At 45.2% G+C, this 23224-nt stretch overlaps 1 long non-coding RNA gene across 1 annotated transcript in view; it reads right to left on the bottom strand.

Annotated features, from left to right (window-relative positions):
- LOC138569838 (uncharacterized) overlaps nucleotides 1–15778 on the bottom strand; it is a 164491-nt gene extending 148713 nt beyond the window's left edge. The window contains exon 1 of the long non-coding RNA XR_011303343.1: nucleotides 15106–15778. This is a non-coding gene — a long non-coding RNA (uncharacterized lncRNA). The remainder of the gene's footprint in view (nucleotides 1–15105) is intronic.
- Nucleotides 15779–23224: the final 7446 nt, after the last annotated feature.

The raw sequence follows: 23224 nt of genomic DNA, 5'->3' as shown, positions 1-23224 counted from the left end.
CTACCCCCTGAACTCGGTAGAGGAGTTTGACCAGCTTGACTCTGCAACAGTGGCGGGCAAGATCCTCAGTTCGTTCCTTTGACACAATTAACTCCCTCCTGAGGGCATTCGTCTCCTGGCGAGCGGAATGAACTTCGGCCCGTAATTCCCCTAATAGCTGGGCCAGCTGGTCTGTCTCGGAAGTTTCCATGGCGCCTGGGTAGGAAGTTATTGGTAGGCTTCGCGTTCTGTAACGCTCCCCTGATTCCAACGGAGGTGCCGACCCGTTCTGGACTGCTACAACTTCTTCCACGGTAAAGCGTAGTGCTTGGAAGATGGACTGGACCCCCAAACCTCGTCTGTCTGGCCCGTAGAATAATCCTTCTGTAGATGGGAAAAGGGAGTTAACTGTCTGCTAGATTGTGTGTGAGATTCCCCCCTTTTTCCCCTTCTCACCCTCCTCGAACCCTAGCTGTGCCTTCCGCAGACTCTCCCCTTAATTTCTGTATGGACGAGCTCTCCATCCTGCTTCTGACGCAGGGGCGCGTAGATTCACAGATCAAGTCTTATTTGTCCCTTGGCCTTTGTTTAATTTTCAGGGACTAGGTGAGGAATCCGTGTGGAGGAATGGATTCGCCGAGGTAAGCTCAGGTGAGTACTTTTAATGAAGGTGTGCCGTAGTGGTTTGCTCCGACACCTTAATGAGTGTGTCTTATTTCCCCATAGGGGCCGGGGTACGGAAAAGCCAGAAAAGCCGCTCCGACCCGAAAAGGGAACTGAGGTCCCAACAAAATTCAGGTAAGACTTAAGGTGAGTAATCTGTCCTTTTGCAATTAGTTCGTTGCTCACCTTGTTTTGTCCTTTTTCTCCGTAGGTCTTGAATGCGACCGATGTCGCCTATGGGCGCAGAAAAGGTTGCCGGCGCCACGTGAAGGTAAGTGGAAGCGGCGCGGCAGCATGAGAAGCGGAGCGCTTCTAACTATTGTCTTCCGTAGGTGCTGGGATGCAGCCGATGTCGCCTATGACCGCTGAAGAGCTAGACAGCGCCACGTGAAGGTAAGTGGAAGCGACGCTGCAGGAGCGATGAGATGCGTTTCTAACCCTTGACTTTCTTTTGCAGGATCGACGGAGTGAAGGATCCGGATGCTGGATGAAGGTAGGTAATGTCCTAATGCTTGCCTTTCTCTCCTTGCAGGTGTTCCGGGTGCTGGCGGGCGTGGCAGGAGCCAGGATGCAGGAGCCGACTCGGTGAGCGTCCTGCTGCAGATGCAGAATAACGCGAAGCACGTGTGGCCATCCGGGCGTGGTTTAAATAGCCTTGGAAGAGCTTCAGGTGAGTGTTCTTCCACTGGCCCCACCCGAGTAAGAAAAGAGTTCCTGAAAGAAAGTAGTTCCTCCCCAGCCTTAGTTGGCTTGGAGCTTCAGACAGCATGGTCTGCCTCGGGTGAGTATGCAGCATGGTCTGCCTCAGGTGAGTTCACCCAAGCATTACCAAATGTTCTGCCTTTTATGAGCCTGGCGCCAAAGGCGCCAGGACAAGGTCCAAAGAGCCCCTATAGGGGTTTGCTGGGTCCTGCTTGGTGAGAATGAAGTCTGCTTCCGGGGACGCTGGGCCTGACCTGGCTCCTCGGGAGCAGGCATCATGACAGAAGCATCAGAAACAGCAGTAAATGAAGTACCAGCAGAACACAGACTCTTCAGCAGGACACAGATGTTCTTCGCATCATTAATACCATCCGTACAGACGTAAACAAATGCGAAATGGTTACAAATTACCCCTTGGTAGCTGATGGTGACGATCAACTCCACAGTGAAGGGGTTCAACGCAATAAAAGAAGAGCTCCGGCCAATAAGGTTGGTGGCACTCCAGAATAGATAAGTTCTGGATCGGCTCACAGCTATGGAAGGAGGAGTTTGCGCAAAAATTGGGAGTTCCTGTTGCACGTTAATACCTGCCAACGATGAGGACAATAGTACACTGTCAAAAGCGGTACTGCAACTATCGCAGATGCAAGCCAAAATGGGAGCCGCAGCAAAGGGTACTGGAAAGGATCAGAGCTGGATAGCATACATTTGGTCATGCCGTCATAGCTGTCAGACAGACTAAAGGTGATAATGGGCGCATCAATACTAGCAGCAATTTCAATGTGTGGGATATAAATATGGATGGCAAGGAGCAAGAAAAACGGCAGAGAAGGCTTTCGGGATGCAGGTCCTGATGCATGTAAATATAGGAGGAGCAAAGGAGGAGATAGTGGCGGAAAGAAACAAAATAAGAGAGAATTGCGCAATGCAAACTGTTCCCACTTGGACCAATGAAGCTGGACAACCCATTCGATGCAAAGTACTATGAAGGAAAGTGGGTGTGGTGTAACCCTGAATGAGTATGCCATTACATGAACTGGTTGTTTGATGATCATATAAACTACTATGGGCACCTCGGAGGAATGATGAAGATATGGCAGCCAAGAGCAAAAGGACTTTGCATATAAAGATGTGGTTGACAGGTCGACCAGAGGAGGGACTGAAGAGGGAGTTGGCATCCTGCCACCACCACCCCTACCATCAAGTTAATGACAAGACGGAAGGCCAGAAAACACTATAATCACCCATTTTATTTTGGACAAATCCCGAGTGCGCCTATGATTGATAAATACATTTAGAGGTATCCCCTCAGCCAGCCATGCAGACCAGGCGCGAAACAGATCTATCCATGAGTGTACGAAGAACTGCAGCCCATGGTCAGGGACACCTATATGGACAGCATGGACTAAAGCACCAAGAAGCCATGTTGCTGAAGTCGCTACAGACACCACGACATAGCAGGGTTAGACATGAAGCAAAAGTGCCCATCCGCAATTCGTGACACACACTCGAATACATGAAGAACACGAGTGTACAGTTCTATAGTTAGAGGACAGACAAATATACATACTGTCATTGCTTTTATTATTTTGTCAGTAGCCAAACGCAGTAACACAGAAACCGCAACAGACAAGAGATGCTGATCAACAGCTTGCAGATGCTTAAACGCAAATAACTATGGAACTGCAAAAGCAACTATAAGGACCCGACAGAGCCAAGTGTGACTAACATGTAGAGAACATAGTCACATGGACATACAGGAATATATATATAGAACCTGATCAAACCGTGTATAGCTAACTCAGAGAATGTAGTGTAACATGGACAATGTAGGAACCGCATTATAAGGTTTAGAAACATTACAGCAGGCCTCAAATTGAGGAGTAAGAGATGACCTGAGCCAATTCAGGCTGCACAAGGAGCCATTCGTGTGGGAAAGAAACCGCAGCCAAGGTCAAGAAATATGGAAGACATTCCAATCCCCAGACGACAAAGGGACCAGCTGCAGAAAAAGGGAATCCTCATAATTCAGAGCTGCAGAGCTCAAATTCGTGGTCTCTGAACATGTGATACAGCTGAAGCAGACAATGGACAGTGATCGGTGGTGAGAAAGGAGAGCCGGACTCGGGCATACCGACACAAACTGCAAGAAGTATGCAAAAAGTGTTGCGCCGAGCAGGAGAATATTCTCACAAGGCAAAGGTGGTGCACACAAGTTACAAAACAGACACATAGTAAGTCTCATCACCTTGAAAAGGTACACAGCACGCCGAGAACCATTTTGAGTCCCAGGCCTGGGGTTGTCAGCTCTAGCCAATCACAGTTTAGTACCCTAGGGGTGGGTAGCAACGGGCAGGAACCAATGATAAGCCCACAACACTGCAAAAATATGATAGATTATTTATAACACGCTTAATACCCAGAGGTTTCTAAGTGCGGACCCGGGTATCGAACATGTGTTGCTCCGTGTTGTCTTGCTTCCAAGGCAAGCACGTTGTCCATGAGCTATCCTCCCGAATTTAGTGAATTGGGAATGGAACAGGCCAGCCCCTGACATGCGAGAGGCAGTACAACATCTATAGTGCCCTGTATAGGTTATAGAATCAGTACCCACTGACCTGACCCGATAGGTTTTCTGGAGAAGGGCGAGAAGGGCCCAGGTTGTGACAAAGTGCTGACGCCATTTGAGGGTAAAACCGGCCTGCGAGCAGAGGAAGAGCGAGAAGTGCATGAATAATTCTCTGTTCCTGTGCTGATCCCTGTTGGTTTTGTCAGTAATAAACCGCAGTTTTAACTTGCCGTTGACAGAGTCCTCTATGTATTCTCGGGGAGGGTGTTGAGCCATCCAAGTCCACAAACTTCCAGTATGCCTCTGGCATACCTGGGAGTTCTCCCCAACAGCTCACCCTTCCCTGGAAAGGTCTCAAGGATCCTTAGTGTGAGCGAGCCTGATGCAACAGACCCCTTACCTAAACTCAGGTACCACCCACATGCAGTGTGAGGCCATAGGATGGCCCTTGTGGGTGGTCCCATTTCGCTAGCTGGCCTCAGGCAGGTCGCCACACTATCCTGCTACCTCATGCCAGGGTACCTCCACTGTAGACCCTTTTATCTATTTAATATCATTGCAGATACTTATCATCCTTCCCTTACTTAACTTTAACCCCACATAACATACTGCCCTCTATATAATCCCTATTCTTCTTTTCCCAAGTTAACATTTAATAATTAAATCTATACATATAATACATATATAAATTTACATACAACACTATGTCACAATGGAGTGCCTGCTCCAGTCGGTCACCCCTTCCATATTACCTTTTAGGGCTGTCTCTGGTGGCTCTAGCCCACTGAAGGCTGGCTTCAGGGATGTTTGCAGAGCTGGCTGGACCCTGCCCCCTGATGCTAGATGGGGGCCTTCCCTCTTCTTTCTTGAAGGTGGCCCCGTCCACCACGTGGGACCACCCATGCTCACTGCGCAGCCTGTGCTGTTTTGTTTTCTAGGCAGCCCCCTGCACGAGTGGAGGGCCCGCCCACCATCGCCGCCACTCCCCGCAGCCTCCGATTTCTTCCGGGTAGCCCTGTTGGTGTGGGGGCCGCCCATAATCATTGCGGCACCCGCTGGCCTTTATGAATCTTGTGGGTGGGCCCTGCTGGCTTGGGAGCCCACCCGCACTCGTCATGCACCCGCGGCCTGCTTTAAAATCATTGGGCGACCCAGTTAGTGTGGGGGCCATGCGGTCCATGCTACCTTTTTTACTTCAAGCAGCACCCCCTGTGCTGTGGTGACACTGCTGCTTTAACTGCCACACCCGTGGCCGTCTTGACTTCAGACGGCCTCTGACGCTTTCACTGCTGCGCATCTGCGCCCACTGTTGGTGCTTCCTGGCCCTGCTTCTCCCTTTTTCTTCTCCTTTCTGTGTCTTTTTTTCAACTGTCTTTTTCTTTCAAATCTGCACTGGATTCTTTTCACCCCTGCCCAGTGCATTCTTGGGAGGGAAGTTCTATTCCTTTGTTTTCTCTTCTGTTGTCTATTAAATATTCCATCCAGCCCAACATGGGCTGGATGGTTTGATCCAACACAACACATAAATAAATAAAGCACACACTACATTTATTAAAATACTTTTATTACCCTGGTGTCCGAATCTTTATTTCTGGGGTCACTTAGGTGACAAGCATGTAGCCCCTACAAGCCAGGCCAGGTCCAGGTGACGTTACCCCTCTATACTATCTCAAGCAGTTCACTATTGGAATGTTTACAGTAAAAATAAATCAGATGTCAACAAAAGACTCATGGCCCTGCAGCTTCAAAAAACGGAAGAGCCCACCACTACAATGTTATGTTAATAATAATAATAATTTGGCATTTATATAGCGCTACAAACCCTCAGGTATCTGAGCGCTGCTTATTATTACCCACGGTGTGTGGTGCTCATTTATCGACCTCGGAAGGATGAAAGGCTGAGTTTGCACGGGTGTCAAAGCGAGCGCTCTACTCGCTGTGCCACTTGACCGGCAGCATGTTAATGTTAAATAATATTTATACTGCGCACTATCACCATGGGAGTGGTCCCCTGGCGGCTCTGAAAGGCAAGGTGGTAGGGTAAGTTAGTAGGACATAGCGGGAGAAAGAGCAAGAGCTGTGATGTTCTGTTGGCAGCTTCCATTCAGTTTTCACCATTTGCTGAGGTGTATTTTTTCGGTTGCTAGTTTTCGTGTGCTGTTGTGCGGGGCTATGTGCGGACTGGAGTAGTGAAGTGAATGCGGTTTGAAGATATGGTTGTGTTTAGTTCAGAGTTTGAGCGGTGTATGCAGAGGGATGAGTTTTTTTTTTTACTATCTAGGTGTGCTGTAAGCTAGATGTTCACATTTCTATCTAGATGTGATGCAAGCTAACATTCATACTCCTGTGAAGATGTGATGCAAGCTAATAATTACAATTCAGTATAGATGTGACGCAAGCAACCAATCACAAATGTGCCCAGAGTTGCCAGTACAGTTAGAGTGCCATCCACATAGCTGTGATGTGTCGCCAACCAACAGTTCTCCTAGATGTGATACATGGCTGGCAAAACGGTACACCTTGGTGGGTGTATTAGCTGGGGAAAGTTGCCAAATGCAAATGGGTACACGCAGGCCACAAGCTACTGGGCGTTGGATTAAATAAGATATCGGAGAGGGGGGCCAGTTTAGTGGGGCTCAGCGCCCTGTCCACACCCCACTTACTATGTCTGGCGCTACTGGTTGACGGCTGCCTGCTTCCCCGGCTGACACCAGTAGACACCATCTGGAGCTGCTTCTGTAGGACCTTCCCTTTGTCTTGAGGCCTTTAGCTGCAGGGACTGCTGGGAAGGTGTCCGCCCTGGGGGTTGGGGCTAAATAGAGCTGAAGGCCCATTCACGGCGCTCAGGGGGCGGGAATACAGAGGCAACAATGCAGATCAGGAAATGGGGACGGGGTTGCGGTGCGCGCAATAGCGTCATGAGATGAGCACCAGAAAATAAATTTCGGGCCAAAGGGGACCCAGCTGAGCCCCCGACTTAACTCTTCACGAGATGCAGATTGCAGGCCTGTACTATCGGGGCAGGGCCATCATCGGCCCAATAGGGATTGACTGTACAACCCACACAGTGCTCCAGATAAGAGTTTGAGGTGAGAGTATTTTACTCCCTATTTTTAAACTCAGAGAGTAAATGTGATTTTAAGAGAGTAAAAATGACTTTTCTCCTTTGCAAGAGAGTAAAATGTATGTGACATCCAGTCGACGTGTGCAAAAATTGTATGGAAATTATTACTATGCAGCAGCTTTCTGCATTGTGACAGAATACACCTTTCATTATTTCTCTAAGGTCTGGCCATTTGAGCTCTCCTGTATATATTTTAATGTTGAAAACACAAAAACCTAGCCAAGTACATAGTAAAGCACGAATTGTATTACGTGTTTTGAGCAGAACTGTATTTTGATGTTTAATGAAAGTCCTCGTTTCCTGCAGCTATTACTACCTAATGGTAAGCCAATGTTATGATACAACAGTGCAGAGAAGCAAGGACCCCATGCTAAATTTTATATCTAATGTCAAGGTTAAATGGTTATTTATATAGCGCGTTTTGGCAACGCGCTGTACATGGAACATATTTATCACAATTATCATCAAACCGAAGTCGGTACTCCTTTATCGACCTTGAAAGGATGAAAGGCTGAGTTGGCCTTGCCGGGATTCGAACCTGCAACCTACAGATCACACACAGATTGCAGCAACAGATGCTCAACCGGCTCGGCTATCTTATTGGCTAACATGCTTCAGAGGTCGGTTAACTGAGTATCAACTGAGGTGTAATAATCACATTGCCTAGATGCTGGACGAACCATGTATGAAGCGCTACATAAAGTTAAATACCTATCTGGATAATCACAGGGACCGGTTTTGCTGAGTTTCTATTTCAATTACAAATGTAATTTTAATTTGTTTGATTTTGAACAGCGCTTGCACTTCCTGGAGAGTCTGGTTTTGGATGTTTTAATTGTAGTTTTGAAGATGTGAGATGCTAGAACACCTGAGATTGGTGCAATGACAATCACTCACCCTTGAGCAAAGACTCTGCTGCCACTGACCATTTTATATTAATGTACCACATTGACTGCAAGTTTGAATGGATGTAAACTAGACTGTGCATAGTCATCATTCTACACACTGTTTTTATAATTAGAGCATAAATTACAAGTGTAAAAATGATCTGACTGCGCATGATTTTGCACACAGCACAGAAAATCTGAAAGATACAATTGTGCAATGCAATACTGGGTTACTTTCACTAGGGGAAAAAAAGCATAATTTGTTCAAAATATCAATTCTCAATTGCAACTTCGTTTTCCATCTTATTAATGTTACAATCCTAAAATATTAGGAAACTAAATATGCACAGTGCTTCTGTTTGCTCCATGAGCAGCAACACAGCAAAAGCTGAATGGATATAAACCATTCCTTTTATCACAGTGTGCAGTTTTTTTTTTTTAAAGACTCCGAGAAATACATTCTGTTTCAGAGGCGTTTATCCATGGCTTGCAATTACATCCATGTAGATAAAAATCAAAAGAATCCTTCTGGTTTCTGTCAAGTAACCGGACCGTTGCTCTGCCCTCTGCTCTAAACTTGTGTGTAAATGTACACAGGAAAATAATAAAGTTGTCGTATTTACAAGATTTTCATGCGTAAAAAGGCCTGGTTCCCAGGTACCTTATCTGGAGGCCTGAACCCAGATCATAATAGACCCCAACCCAATTCAGATCCTTTCCAGCCCAAGTACACCTTGCCCCCCCCCCTGCAAGTATAATAACCTGTTATTTATACAGCACATTTATCCAAAATGCTTTACATAGAACATTTTATATACAATTATTACTATCCTATCGTAATTGGTACTCATTTTTTTGACCTCGGAAGGATTAAAGGCTGAGTCGGCCGTACCGGGATTCAAACCTGCGACCAGTGGATCGCAGCAGCGAGCGCTTAAATAGCTGGTACAATAGCTCAGCAGGTTAAGTATGTAACTATTGCCAACAGCCTGGCCATTGGAAAGAGGAATGTCCTAACTGCCGTCAATATCAGGCCTCCACGCTTAACCTTGGCTGATTGAACACCCAACCAATTGGACTACAACCACAATGCATGACTTCTCAGCCCAAGAGTTTTACAGTAACTCAGTCTCAGCCCCATATAATGCCAGTGGTAGGTGCTGCTAACCCTAATCAGTACCCTCCGATAACCCTGCAACCATCATCAGGTCAGGGGTACCTCCAGTTTCCTCCATAATGGCAAACTGCTGACCCAGAGATTCTGATCACTGCAATGACCTTAGCCTTGCAGAACAAAGCACCCTTTGTACCAGTCAGTATTTTATTCAAACCAGCCAAACTTCTTGTAGATACTGGAGCTTTCTGCAACACTGTGCAGGCCGTTGAGTTTCCTGCCCTATCCCATTCGGCCTATAGTCTCTATGGTGGGAGTGGAAGGCTAAGCCATAACTCTGCCAGTTTGCCTGGCCTTGTAAGTCTGAACCTTAGTCCACTTCCCTAACAGCAAACTTTCCTTTTAAGCAACTACACGCTAGGCCAATTTTCTAGGGATGGACATCTTGGCCAAACTAAGACCAAACATTTATTGCAGGCAAGAAGAGTCTAACGTCACATTTCCTGAGGACGCCCTCTATTTTCTTGAGGCGCCACATTTCTTGCCCACCCTTACATCCCCTACCGCAGACCCAAAGGACACAGCATTTCCCCTGGTTGTCTCATTTTCCAGGCCGCTTATGGCCCATGGAACAGCCTTTGAAGCTGTGCTAGCCACCTCACCGATTCTTACACCATGGATGTAACAACCCGATAATGTAACACTGTCATGCGTCCAGCAATATCCCATAAGCCCAGCTGAAGAGAAAGGGATACTCACGATATTAAACAAGATTTTAAAACAAGGTATATTGATCCCCATCACCTCTCTGTAAAACCCCAATATTTCCTGTCCCTACCTCGAACACATGGAGATATGTCCAAGACCTAAGAGCTGTGAACACTGTGGTGCAACCAATGACATCTGTTGTCACAAAGCCTGCAATATTCTTGCAAGTATCAGCTCTGACACCACGTTCTTTACAGTTATTGACCTCTGCAGTGTCTTTTTCAGTATCCTGATGCATGAAGAGTGCTATTTTCTGGTCACTTTTACTCAGTGCTACAGATAATATTTTGAGGTGGGAGTAGTCTACTTCCTATTTTTAAACTTTGAGATTAAATGCAATTTCAAAAGGAGTAAAAATGTGTTTTGTCCTCCACAAAAAGGTATGTGAGAATCCAGCCGACTCTGCCAAAGAGTTAACTGTTTGGAAATCATTATGCAGCAGCAGTCCACAAAATTACAGAAAGGCGGGCTCCTCTCACAATTAACAGATAACAGTGTGCAGTAGAACGAACACCCTCTTACAAAAGGAACAGCTAAGCATTAACACTGTGAGCTTCTCCTGCATGCAAAGAATGGGTACAAGAGCAATACAAAGATTTTAACTTTTCGCTCACACAGAACAGGTCATCCGAGTAGGAGTTGATCAGGCTTCCCTCACACAAACAGAAAAAGCAAATCATGGCACCAGCAATGCAAGCTTCCATCATGTAGAACAGGTAGAGTGGATCAGCGCAAGTTAAGCAACGGTAGAATATGGCCACACAGAGAACAGATAAGGAATGGGTCTACAGAACATGTGCGACATAGGATTCAGTGCACACTACCTTCCAAATATAGAAAAGGTATGCCATGAACCTCTGTAGATCATTCTTTCCTCACATGTAACGGGAATATCATAGGCCTCAACAGTACAAGATTACCACAGAGAAGTCGGTCACAGCAGTAGAGGTTCCACTCACAGAGAAATAACTGCATGGGATAGAGCAGTGCAAGCACATCCACACTAAACAGGTAAATGAAGGGCATCAGAAATGCAAGCTACACTTGCTTAGAATGGAAACAGCATAAGCTTAGCAGTCCAAATTCCCCTCACAAAGAACTTGCCCAACAGAGGGTAAGTGATCCAAGCTCTCCTAACATAGAATAGGAACAGAATAGCATAACAGCAGTGGAATCACCACCCACATAGAACAGGAAATGTTAATTGCCTCCGGAGTGCAAGCTGCTCATAGATATAACTAGTATAGCACTAATATCAACTAATTCAAATATGAAGGCTAATTGCTTCATAAATCTGAAAAACTGTGCACATTAGCAATTTAGTAAACTATAATTAGAAGTAATTCAACCTTAGAACAACAAACGATGTGTGCACCATTTCCCCGCCACGCTGCCGCTTGTCCACTTCCCAAAGCATGTTGCAGAAGGGGATGTTACTATTACAGAAGGCTATGTTACTCAATATGCCCTTCCTTTTTCTCTACAAAGGTCTGCACATTTGTGCTCTTCTGTATATATTTTAAATTTTAAGATGCAAACAAACCTGGCCAATTATACAGTGACGCAAACATGACTTGTATTGTGTGTTTTGAGGTTTGGATAGAAGAATTGTCTCTTAATGATTAATGAAAGTCCTCATTGACTGCAATTAGTAGTGCTTAACGGTATGCAAGTGTTGATACGCAGAGAGGCACATGCTCAAATCTAGATCTAATCTCATGGTCAAATGTTGGCTAACCCAAATTAGACTTACATCCTTCTTCAGAAGTCAGTATACTGACTGTTGGCTGAGCTAATAATAAATCATTGTGCTTAGAAGTTGAAGGAATCCTGCATGAAGCGCTACATAAAAATTGAAATACCTATCTGGACTATCACTGCAGGGACATGTTTTGCTGAGTTTCTATTTGCTGAGTTTCTATTTCATTTGCAAATGCAACCATTTCATTGTTCTTTTGGAACAGCGCTTCCACTGGCTTGGATGTTTTAAGTGTAGTCTTGAAGATTTGAAACCTGCTGTAATTACCGTTACTGGTGTAATGACAAATCACTCAACACTGAGCAAGAGCCCTGCTGCTGCTGACCCTTTACAGTACCATTTACGACATTGATTCCAAGTCAAGGTTTAATGGACGTTTGAACTAGACATTGAATACTAATCCATGCCCCAATTAAATTGTAAGAGGGAACATTATTTGCCCAAGCAAGAGTGTAAATAGTATGCAAAAGCAACCAGAACATTACTTAAATTAAAAATGAATAGAAAACATAACCAAAACAGTTGTGTGGCATGATGTCTGGCTTCAAACAAATTATTACATTTCTGGAAAATGTTCTCCAACACATGGTGTATGGATACACCACATAGAAGCAACTTTATGATAAATGAACACAATACAGAAACTCCCAAAAATACTTTAGCGCAATGCAAGTAAGAAAACACTGAAAAAGCATCCCTTGTCTTGTTAAAAGGCTACCTCCCAAATGAAACTAAGTTATAAACATTATTACTTCTGCATTCATAAAATGCTAATAAAATAAACATCCATGCATAATGCCCTTCCCCAGACACAAAATACAGCAGCAGATGAACAGAAATAAGCTATTTCTCATCTCACTGTTTGCTCCGACAGGATCAGAGAACAGTTTAGAGAAAAAAGTCTGTACCGCTCTCCTTCATGGTTCATGCAGATAAGAATCAAAACATGTGTTCTGGTTTCTGTCAAGTCACCTGCCCTTTGCTTGGACTTCTGCTCTTGCAGTTTACTGGAGATAAGCAGGTACTGCCATAACTGGATCCAGAATTATGCCATTATCACGCAGCCCTTGCAAGAGGCTATCACGGACGGCACCCCTGATAATTTTCTGTAGCTTTACCCTCAGTTAATTGCTTTCAAAACTCTTTGCTCTGCTCCTGCATTGGGTCTGCCTCATTACAGTCTATACTGAAAAACAGGGTATTGATTTGGGAGTCTTACTCCAAGAGCACAGGGGCACGCCTAGACTTGTGGCATATTACAGTACTGGTCTGGATCCAGCAGGACTCTGAGCTGTTACAGCCACTGTACTTATAATCTGCTCTGGTTGTATTACAGTGTTGAAACAATACATGTTTATGCATGTTAGTGTCGTAGTTTGGTTAGGGCTCAATGGTTAGCACGCAGACCAGCTGTGGAGCCTCAAAGGTAAATCCAGGAAAGATATATATATATATATATATAAAATTGTACAGATCCAGTTACTTGTAGTTATGGTACAGGACACTTAGTCACACAGACACCCACCGGCCATCCTCACATCACCAGCTCAGGCCCCCAACTTACACACATGGAACACTCACTCACAACACTCACTCAATATTCTCCTGAGCTGCCAATCATAACACTCACCAACATTCTAACAGCATGCATCCATGGCCAGTAGAACAGGACCAGAATAGACTTACATTCAGTGCTGGTCATTGGGCCGGTTCTCGGAGGATCCGGCACCAGATATGGAGCCGGATCTCGGGATCCGGCTAGAGTCAGCCACCCAAGCCCATCAACCACGCTGGAATACTTAAAAAAACAAAAAAGCGCCCGCGAAGGCATTGCCTTTTACAGTGGCTTTGGCACTGGTGTGTAATGCACAATTCTCGCTACATGTACAACTGATTCCTTTCAATTGTACATGTAGCGAAGCCGCAGTAAAAGGCAATGCTGCCGTCGCAGGCGCTTATTATTTTATTTTTATTTTTTTTAAGTATTCCAGCATTGCTGGATGTCCACTACGAGCCCCGCCCCCTCTAGACCAAGCCCCCTCTTGCCCTGCCCCCCCCAACTCCTCCTCCACCCCAGCCCTTGTTTTGTGGGATCCCCACCACACTTTTTCCATTTCCACCACTGCTTACATTACAACAGCTAGGTTAAGCAGATCTCTTCCACCCGCCCTCCCAACCCCCCCTCCCCCCACACACACACACACACACAACCCCGAACCCCAGAGTAGAAAAACTAAATCACAGCTGCCACCAGCTAATCCACAAAACCCTTCTAGGGCTATAGAAACACTGTAGGGCCGAAATAGGCAACACATTACACAGCAAAAAGATAATGGTACCCAGAACACCAAAAATGTAATTCTGCCCAAACACTTGGGTTTACCTCAGCATACCCATCTGTCAACCTTTTTCAAATAGAAATGGTGGATAAAAATGAAGATTTCACTTTTGTGGGTGAAATCTGCATTAACACCCATGGACAGAAAATGTGTCACCCACCAAAAGCGGGTGAGTAGACAGGTATGCATTGTGAGGACTGGATAAGGGGGATAGTGGGGGGGGGGGGTTTAAAACATGTTTTGCACAGATGTTACATTTGCAAATGTGTAATGTGAGTAGCCAACACGCTCTTTATCAGCTTTCTACTACTTTCAGCCCTGAATTTGATAATGGAAATGAAAACTATAAAGAGCAGAATGCAGATGACTAGATATGTACTGTTGTGGCTGCACTTATAACACAACGGGGTGTTAATTTAAGGGCTTTATTGTTGCTTCACAAGAACTACGAGGGACAACGTAATCCGTACAATGGCAGTTTTAAGTAATTTAGAGAAAGGCCCAAGCATTCAAACAGGAGCAACTCATGGGAGCACCTGCTCTTCCATTTTTTTTTTCGTTACCGTCTCTGTCTCCGCGCGGGAAGATGAGCGCATGCGTATTGCTGTCTCCTGACGCCATGCTCTCGCGAGGCTGCGTCACTACAGTTCTCACAACAATGTCGTAATGACAATCTTTACATTGTGAAACATTGATCCATCATGAAGTTTCAATTGAAATGAGTTGGTGCATGTTATTACAGATGCACTATTTTAAAATGTACATAACCAGTGATTTTGGAAATCATAATATGGGCAATTGACTAAAAATATAAGGAGCTATTTGTTATAGATGTAAAGTATTAGCAACATACCAATAGGTTAGGACCGTGAACATTATAGACAAAGCAGCCATGTCTTGTACCTTCAGATCCGCGATTTGGTATTTGAATCCCTAGCATATTAACTTTTCCTCAATATCAATTGCTCACATGATGTGCCTTCTGAATTCACTATGTCGAAAAATAAAACGGATTCCTTTGCAGTTCAGTAGTAATGCGTGGCAGCATTAGTTCCAACAAGAAAGAGAATAATCAGCGGCACGGGCATACAAATAATAACTAGCTGCTATAAACCGCCCGGCATCAGTTAAAGTTGAGAAGGAAACAAACTGCTTTAAGATGCCCACCCTGAATTCAAACCCTGCTTAAAAAAAAACGTACCTTTTTTTCGGTTTCTATTCTGATGCGCTGTAGAGAAGAGTTTCTATTAGAGGAAAGGACCCACCGACGCCTCGTCAACACTAGTCTTTACACGTTACGCCTTTGGGTAGCAGATGCAGAGGATGCCCCACCGAGTATAATATGCTCCCATACATGTCCTTGATCATTTATGGAACTGGAAGGCAGGATAAAGAGTAAGCGTCGTCGATAAGGACCGAGAACGCGTGCCTTTAAGTGTATTCCAGATCCGGGGAACTGTATAGCCATGCATAGCGCTGAGCTCTGAACTCACTCGCTTTCGGCGGATGTCACCCGCAAAAAGCATCCAGACACCCGCCAGCTCATCTGTTTCACCTGCCTTGGAGCCACAGACTCTGGTGCATGCCTCACACAGGCTCAGTCTTACTAAATGAGCCAACGCAGCGGGCTGTGGGCACAGAAGAAAGGCAAACGGAAGTAGGGAACAGCCACACAGAGCTCGGTGTAATTTGTCACCCCTGTTGGGAGCTTGGTATCTCCCAGGAGTTCGTGGCAGTAGCCCTGTGACTATGCTAAATAAAAGGACTCGGCGGCTTCCCGCTCTCCAGTCTACGAGTGACTGAAGCCATGGAATGTTGTGTCGTTATTCAGCAGCACCATGCGGTTGAGGGCCTGCCCTGTCAGGCACTCCAACGCGACAGTGCCCCTACTGGGCAACACTGGCGCTACCCAATTGAATAGGCTTGGGTGCCCCCAAGGCCATGTATGAGCCTGTGTGCTGACTGGGTGCCCCTGTTCTGTAATATTTGGTATCCCATACCGATCCGGTCTTCGGCTCATCGGTGATTGGCTTTATTACGCCTGAGCAGTGGCCCCTCTTCCGAGCTGTCACGGACATAAGCAGCAGAGCACCGCGCGAGCACGTTGCTGTAATAGATAAAAACACTGTTTATTCTGAGAGAAAGCTTTGCATTAAAACTCGAGGCTGACTCTGAGGAAGCCGCTGATGTAAAGCTTTCTCTCAGAATAATAAACAGTCATTAACGACTATGATTTTGTCATGAAGATGTATATTACTGCAAGTACATGGTTTTTTGTATAATCTTTGTAAAAGTTGATGTATGTACCCCCTACGCACCCCTCTATGCAGTGTCAAGCAAAATAAAATAAAGGTTTAAAAAAAAAAGACAGTTACATCTTATGAAAAGCCTCCCTATATTATCCTGTAAGTGGAGTATTCAGCATTGCAAGATGTGGTGAGGGGGACAGCCAGGGTGAAACGCCTGCTACTTTCCCCTCAAATGCAGTGCACGCAATTCCAGGTTGTCTCATTCGCGCCCACCCCTGCCCCAATCTATTTTTTTGTTAACATTACTAGTGGCCTCTCACATTTTAACACAACAAAAATGAAAAAGAGCAGAATCATTACAGATGCAGGAAACTCATCTATTAGAGCTCTGTCCAGGCGCTCTGGGGCAAAATACATACACATCAACTAATTTGCATATGGATTGCACCAACAGAAATTACTTCACAGAAAGCAAATCTCAAGGAGCATCAGTCTTTGATACTTGGAGGCACCATGCAACTGACTTTAGAATAAGTTGTCATAAGTAAGCCAAGTGGCAAATAATTTTCTGGTGCAAAATACCTAAATTGCATTGTTATATATGGAGCAAGTCAGGCTTTTTTAAAAAAATAACAGCATGATATAATAAAGCTTTGAAGTGAATCACTTACAGAGCTGCAGATAAGACACAGTCTGATTACATGGTCTGCCCAGGATCACACACTTTGGTTAAATGGTGAAACTGGGATGTGGACAATTTAAGCAACTGAGCACTTCTTCACAGTTTTAGTTGATATAGATTTTTATTAATGTTTCCCTTTGCATTTCATCTGCTTAAATAATACTTTATGTAACTGGAGGGTCAGCTCATGAACAAGTGAAAGGACTTAAGAGCTAATGATACTTGAAACGAAAGGGATGGCGTCCTGCCACTTACTTTTAGTCTCTTGACCTAAACATTTTGGTCAAGGCTAAGTTATTCAGCATGCTTAGTATGGCAAAAGCTATTTCTTTAAGCTAACTGTCATACATATACAAAAAAGACGAGCTTTGGAGCCATTCAAAGGTGCACTTTAGCTTTTTATTTAGCCATTGTCAGTGAATGCAGGGGGATTTTTTTTCCCGCATTTAAGTCTAACATGAAACTAATTCATTTTCTGGTGTACATAAGGATCAAATTACAGTCATCTTATTAAACAAATGCAACAAAGAAAAGATAGCAAATGCTTAAGGGAAATTAACAAACAAGGCAAATTAATGCACAATCGTTGATGATTTGCCTAGATATGCAATGGATGCAGCAAAACATGGTGTATTATTTAAACACAAGGCAAACACCTATGTGGGATGTGTGGAGTCCAGACCATGTGTCAGAGAAAAGACTTTCTTTCTGAGACTGGGTAGATTTGTTACTGGCTCCTAAAGGAAAGGGACCTAGTCGTTGGTCAACGACTAGAAACGGATCGAGTTGTGAAGCGGGAATGGGGGAATAAAGCCCTCAAAATGATGTAGTCCTGTGACGTTTCGGCAGAAAGCCTTCTTCATGGGTCTTGACTTGGTCTCCCCTATATGGAAAACAAAGGAAAGAAAAGAAAAAGAGGGAAATGGGCTCAGAAAATATTGTAGAGCTCGTCTAGGAGGTTAAAATCTGATGCTAGTTATACTGGCATGCAATAAAATCTAGTTGAGACCATGTGAGTGAACAATATGTCATTGTCCACTGGCTTGCTGGCACTTGGTTACTGACCTGGACAGTAATCAGAAAGTGGTGTTTTCTTCCAGTTGGTGGTACCAGGGGACTGGGAAAAATGAGTGGCAGACCTCTTCAAGCAGTAGGAGGGGATTTCTGCCGCTAGGTAACTGGTGTGCTGGATGCACTTGGGTATTGGGAAAAATATTTTAAAAAACACAGAAAGCATATATGTATGAGTAAATAAATGGTAGTCACTAATGTGTAGTGGAATGCTTGACTAAAACAGTTGACATACAAGTACCTGTTGGCACAGTTTTGCAGCCGTTTGGAGATTCTTGGCTCTGTTCAGTTGTGCGAGGACCTTATGAATGATGTTTGTAAAAGGCAATCAGGCGGTGGTCCACATATTGGTGGGGCTCCCAGGATTATGGGGTCTGAATTTTGCCACGCCTTAATGTGGCTGCAGGACCGTGGAAATGAGAAACCAGGGTACAGTTTATCAAGAAGGCGCTCTAAAGAGATTCAGAAAAATCTGATGCTATGAGACTTCAGAAAGCAAGGAGCGGAAGGCGCCCGCCCGTGTTGGGTTGGATCGTGCCGTCGTGAGAAGACAGGAGCTTAGGACACGGGTAGCTTCCGTGGCACGGGCAGTAAACCCCAGGCTCCTTTGTGGCAAGCCCTGCAGGGCGCTCTTACCTATGTGTCCGAAAAGTGAGTCGATCGCTTTCTTGGGCTGTGGAGGTCGGCTGCGAGAGCCGGCGTCAGAACAGAGACAGTCAGAGCTGTGTCGCAAGTACGCTCAGCGCAGGCGCAGGTAAGAAGTGTCTGTACCCCTGCGCATGCACAAACCATTCCGGTCCAAGGGTTGGCATGGTAACCGAACAGTTTACGCGAAGCGTAATATGGCGTTAAAGTAGTGGGGTGGAATCAGAGCTTCTATCGTGTGGGCTGTGAATGGGAATATTGAATAGGGAAGATGTTGGTTGCGATTACGGAGGGCACAGATGTACATCCCCCACATACTGGTAGATTCTTATGGATTGAATAGTAAGGCAGTTTGTTGCCGCGATGACTGTAGGCTGCGTGTTGTTTACAAAATAGACAGTGACACAAGCATTTCAAAACTCAAAGTAATTATGCTCAGCATCAATTGGTGTGCGTATGATGATACAGTATATATATGTACAAGTGATACCAAATAGGAGAGAACCATGGCATATGCAGGAAAGACAAAGTTGGCACAGGATGAAACCCATTAGCAAATAAACTCTTATTGTGCATAACATTAATTGCTTTGCATGAAATGATTGCGTGTACATTTTCACGAATGGTACATAAGGAAGCACATTGCTAGTTAGTGCTCCACTTTATAGAAAATGTAAAGCACCTAACAATACGAGGACATGATGTGTACTTGTGCGGTCAGGCGTTGATAGCACACCTGGCATATTGCTCGAGTACAGCCACATAGTGGACTGTCCTATTTGTGTGAAGGAAAAGAAGTGGTGGGTCCCCCCACGAGTTTAGTGAAAGGGGTAGGGAATAACCGGTCATCTGAAGGTATTTGGCATGGCCTCGTTGAGACCCTTAGTAGTAGCCTTAAGTTTAAAAATCCACCATGATTCCTTATTGTTCAACGCGTTGGATGCATTGGTGGTGTTGACTACTGTATCTGCAATCCACCAGTATATATCATCCGCACTAAGTTGATACTCCATGAAGTGCGAGACTAGTGGTGCTGTGTGGACTCGACATCGAATCCTAGAGCGATCTTCGCCAATTCTTTTGTTGACTTGCCTCTGGGTCTGGCCAACATATCTGAGTCCGCAAGGACATTCAATGATGTAGACCACATTTGTAGTTTTACAATTTGAGAAATGTTTGATCTTCCATTCCTTTCCTTCAATTTGGAATGATGTTGTTTTCCTAGTAAACCTGCACACATTACATAATACTTTATAGCAATGCCTTGGAAGCAAAGCACATTACATAAGAAACTACCCTTTCATTATTAACTTTAACTATACATCATTATAGAAATATGTTGAGGAATAAGAGGATGGATTTAGTTTTATTGTCCCCATCCTGCATGCAAAGTCACAATAGCATCATGCAGATTAATGTGAGCCTAACAAACCCCCCTTGGGTAAAGCCATACTCATTATTTCATAAATCCTGCAGCAATATGCAACCGTCTCACACCTGATCACTCCCTCCCATGCATATTTCTAAATGGACAAATGTTCCTGCTAATAGTCCACCCTCCCTTCCATCAGTGCCTAATGGTTCACATTGAAATGCTCTTGACACAGAGCAACTTGCGAGCCCCTCTGCTGCTGCCTGGAGCTCCTTGGGACATTATCCTGGCAAAGGCTTCGGAAAGGGTAAGGTGTCCTGCTGCCAGGACAATTACTGTGCTGAGCAGGAATTACTCAGCACACATTGTCCTGCCAGGGGGACACCTTTCCCGTTTGGGCACCTTCATTGAGGTGCCGAACAGGAGAGGTGGCCCACTGACGAAAGTCCCGGTCAGGCTCTCAAAAGAGCCTGTGGGGTGGCATGGCAGTGTGCCCTCCCCAGCCCCCGCTCGTTACGCCACTGTGTCCAGGTGTTCTCCAGCCGATCAAGATATGAAGCTTTACAGTCCCTGGTGCCACATCTATGAGTTTATGAACCACCCTTGTGCATTTCACCCATCCTACGGATTGAAGGGCTTTAACACACCACATAAGACTTCCTCCATTAGGTTCTACACTTTTTTTGTCAAAATGTTATATTCAAGAAAGAGCATGAACAGTAATTTCAACAAAGTGATACATCCTCATCATATACTGCCACAGATTCCTTACATAAATCAAGAAATGCAACCTTTCAAATACAATTTTCCATCAAAGAGGCACTAATAAAAACAACCACAAACAGCAATACATAAGGAAAGTCGGTGGGTACAAGGTGTGTTTGTGACAGACAGCAACAGGAACATCGACAAGACGGAGCACACTGATACAACAAGCATTAGCAATGCGAACAGTTTGGTCTTTTTTGTAGGCATGGCAAAGGCACTTTTCAGGCACAGTCGTATTGGTATTAACTGCCCATTGGTAGTTGCAGGTGCAAAATGTGGCAGTACCTGGGCATCTAAGCAGTGCCCGGCAAGTTCCTAATATTATACACAAGCCAAAACTGTTGGCTTTGCCAATGCTTGTGCTTAACAGCACTTCAATGAAATCAACACAGAGTGCTTATAAATTAAGTGGCTGACTGCAGACCTGGCTTCAGCATTTTTATTACACCAGTAGCGTGTTTACAGCAGCAATTAAGTCTGCAAGCTGTTTGACCCTCCTCATATGCCCACACCTGAAGGGTTTCTGTCAAAGAGGCTGATATCTTAAAAGTAGGTGCTGGGACAAGGAAGAGGAACATGGAGGTAATATGCCTGAGAGATATGTGTAGAAATGAGCATTTCTACACATAAAGTTGACTTACGACTGTGCCGGCCTGGTAACAGAGGTGCCGGTAAGCCTACCGGCACTGTTGTTACCGGACCGGCACAGTATGACTCTGCGGGCAGGTGCCGTCCCGCCCGCAGAGTTTCACAGAAGCACCAAAACCGTTATTAACGGTGATGTTGCTTCCTTGGTCCCCATTCCCATTGAGTCCTACTGGACTCAATGGGAATGGGGACAAACAGAATTACCGGCGCCTGACTTCCCGGCCACCGGGGTTGGTGTTACTGGAAATCAGGTGCTGGTAATTTTTGTCGGGTCTGGCGGAAACCCGCTGGTTTTACCGGCAGGGTTACCACCAGACCCGTAATGAGGCCCATAGTCTTGTTATTGTTAACAAGATACAGTATTATTCTTCATAAAGTACCTATGCTGCTATCACACCCGGCTGGTGTGCATAGTGTAGTTCATTCCACAAGCAGGAGAGCCCCATGGGAGCAACGGCTCTGCCTGCCGCTCTGCTTTTCTGTGCAGCGCCCTGCGAGACGCTCACACGCCTCCTCAACCACGAACGGCGTGCCCTTGTGGCGTCGGGCAGAGCGTTGCGGGCAACACAGTATGCTGTGCCGAAACATCAACACAGTAGGCATACATGGTTGTGCTTCTCACCCCTTACAGCATCTGCAGGTAAGAAGCCCTCAGTTCCGAACACAAGTGGGATACTGCTTTGGTGCATGGGTGCAGCAGGCACGCATTATGTTGCCTCCCTTTTACAATGGCCTGGGCTCAAACCCTGAGTCAGGAGATAAGAGAGATGTTGTGCTGCTGCAAAGTGCCACATCTTCTCTCCTGCTTGTCCTTTGGTCTCACGTCCTTAGTTCAGAAGATGTGCATGAGTGGAGTACTGTACTGATGTATTCCTCTTTTGTGCAGATCAATACAGAAGCCCTGCCGGCTTATTTGTCAGTGAGTAGGATTGATACAGCCTTCCCTTTCAAACCCCACTGCCACAAGCTTGTTAAAGAAAGTTTTCTGCTTCTGGTGCAGTTCTTGGTGTAATCCCCTGGTTTAGCAAAGTCTTCCATACCAGATGATACTCTTAGAAAGTGGAACTGTTCCTATTTCATCAACCTTGCAGCAGTGGAAGCTGCCAATGTTGTCAACGCTGTGAGGCCTCATTAGAATATGTTTCACCATGAAAATATTTTAAATAAATAAAATAAAAATTGTACCTACTCCTGCTCACATGGAGATCACGGTAGTAAGTGTATTAATCCTCTCCACAGCAATATTACCAGTCTAGCTATTTTATAGGCTGTGTATATCATACATTTGTTAAGAAGGAGAAGCCTTCAGCAGGCGCAGGCAGTATGTAAAAACAGATTAATTGGCATGCTTATTAATGCCGTTCAAGGGTGCCCCAGTGATTGGTGGTGTTCCACAGGTGGGGATTATATTTATAACATGTGTTTATCCCTTCCATGATGATTTTCTGGATGCCATATTGGGTGCTGGAATGGTAAGTGGGGAGCAGATGGGGAGCAGGTGCAAGTGGATCTCGGTCACCTGGCCTAAGCTCCGCCCACCTGGTGCCTTCCTGCCTGCTGCTCTTTTTCACCACTTAGCAAGCCCCGCCCACCTGGTGCCTTCCTGCTTGCGCTCTGTTTCCTTTGCATCTTGTACTCATGGTGGCCCTGAATCATGCTGTTCCCATCTTCATCTTGTATTCTGGCTTGCAACATTATGCGTTACTACTGACTTCTGCAATTCTATTCGCTCTCCACTCTTGCTTCTCCACTCTTTTTGGCTACTTACTCTCTGTTCTCTCCTCTTTTCCCTTCTCCCTTTTCCTATCTCCTCCCCTTACTTTCTTCTATGAACTTACTCTATCAGAATTGTCCCTGGACCTAATATGATAGCAACCTCGTTTGT

Source organism: Ambystoma mexicanum, chromosome 2q, assembly GCF_040938575.1.
Source record: "Ambystoma mexicanum isolate Mex_15411 chromosome 2q, UKY_AmexF1_1, whole genome shotgun sequence".
Classification (NCBI taxonomy): domain Eukaryota; kingdom Metazoa; phylum Chordata; class Amphibia; order Caudata; family Ambystomatidae; genus Ambystoma; species Ambystoma mexicanum.
The sequence above is the reverse complement of the archived record's forward strand: the minus strand, read 5'-3'. Positions and strand labels throughout refer to the sequence as shown.